Below are 1908 nucleotides of genomic sequence, written 5' to 3' on the forward strand. Positions count from 1 at the left end.
CACGCTGTGCAGACAGAGCGAGAATGGCAGACAAACATCAACAACCCGATCTTCCTTCCTGGTATTGTAGTACTTTTAAAGTTTTCTCAATTTCAAACAGCTTTCTCGACACATGATGTAGACTTGCGCACACACCACATATTATAGCAATTCAAACTTACCATCGCAGTGTGTTCATTATCAAAATAAAATACAGTCAGTCAAACATATCAATTTAAAGAGTCCGTAGTATAACAGGTCTACAGCTGCTGTAATGCCAAGCACATGTGAAGAGGATGATTTTTCCGTCGATATGCGAACGCGCATGAAGCCTAGTCTACATTAACATTGAAATACATTAGTAGCACCAATCTACAAGAGCGATTTTGAACGTAAGAAAGCTGATTGGTCAATAATATGTAGAGGACCAATACATAACAAATCATGCTCCAAATACATCTACATAAACACGCAATCGCTCTGTCTCGTATGCACGCATGCACTGTCACGATCTAATGCACTTGTTAATGCCGGATCTTTAAAAACAAATACCGGAATGCAAAAATCCAAAATCTGACATTTTCCGGAAAAGAATCCGGCAGGCTCCGGCTCAAATTAAGCACTGATTAAGTAAACAGAACACAAAATATAAGGGTATGCACTGTCATAAATGAAGCTAGCTAACGATAGCTTAGTTGAGAATATGTACCTTCAAAGTTGTTTGATATAACTTGAAACATACAATTTGAAGCCCTCCTCCTTTCTACTTGAAGGAGTGACCGATGCTAATCTTACAATTCGATTGACATCGTTCACTGTAATCCGTGGAAGTTCTTGCAAGCAGCGAGTGTAAAATGTCATGCTGAAAGCACTCATTGAAAACGGTAGGTAAAAACCGCTTCCGGCGCAGCACCGGAAGTTGTGGAGCAACTGAGACAAAACGCGAAAGTAGTCGTGCATAGACTCTATTGTCAAAGAAACATGGAGAAAGACCAACGAACAGACCAGGAGGAACCACAAAGAATTACATTTTCTAAAGGGTTTTTAATAATGTGATATTGTCGGCACAAGGTTCAGCAGTCAAACGCGATAGCAGTGCATCATCTGCCCGGACAGTTTAGAGGAGCGCACATGCTCACAATGGAGGATGCGTTATGAATCAAGCTGAAATGTTTAACTCTTGTAGTGTTACAATTAACCCCGCGCTTGTACACCGCTCACCCTGTAAATGTGAAATGCTTTTTACAGTCCGTTTCCTTATTGGTGGGTAGCCATATGAAGGAACGAAAACAACAAACTCGTTATATCCCTTGGAAAGATACAGTGCTGAGTTCAAACAAACGATAGAAATGAATGAACATACCTGAAACAGTTTTCGGAACGTTTGAATTTTCTGGTCTATGCAATCTCATGCAGAATAGAGCATTGAAGTGAACGAGTTTCTTCTCATTAATAACACGTACCGATCAAGCCTTTTAAAGGGGTCATATGATGCGATTTCACTTTTTCTTTTCTCTTTGGAGTGTTACAAGCTCTTGGTGCATAAAGAAGATCTGTAAAGTTGCAAAGACTAAAGTCTCAAACCAAAGAGATATTTTTTATACAAGTTAAGACTTGTCCATGCCCTCCTAAAACGCCTCGTTTAAACACGCCTCCACATGTCTACTTCACTGTGTGGGAAGATTTGCATAACACCACCCAAATGTTCACGCAAAGAAAGATGGCGTAACTTTTATTCTCGCTGTAGTATTGTTCCCGCCGCCGCCATGTTGTGGAGTTGCTGTGTGTTTCGTTGTGAAAGCGAAAAAAAAGAGGACGATATCTGCTTCGTCATGCCTAGAGCTGATCCGTGCTGGTCGCTGAGGAAATACATCAACTTCGCGCTGTGGATCGCCGGATCGGCTTTCACCGTGGACGAAGCAGAGTCCA

Source organism: Sinocyclocheilus anshuiensis, unplaced genomic scaffold (assembly GCF_001515605.1).
Source record: "Sinocyclocheilus anshuiensis isolate Anshui unplaced genomic scaffold, SAMN03320099.WGS_v1.1 scaffold430, whole genome shotgun sequence".
Classification (NCBI taxonomy): Eukaryota; Metazoa; Chordata; class Actinopteri; order Cypriniformes; family Cyprinidae; genus Sinocyclocheilus; species Sinocyclocheilus anshuiensis.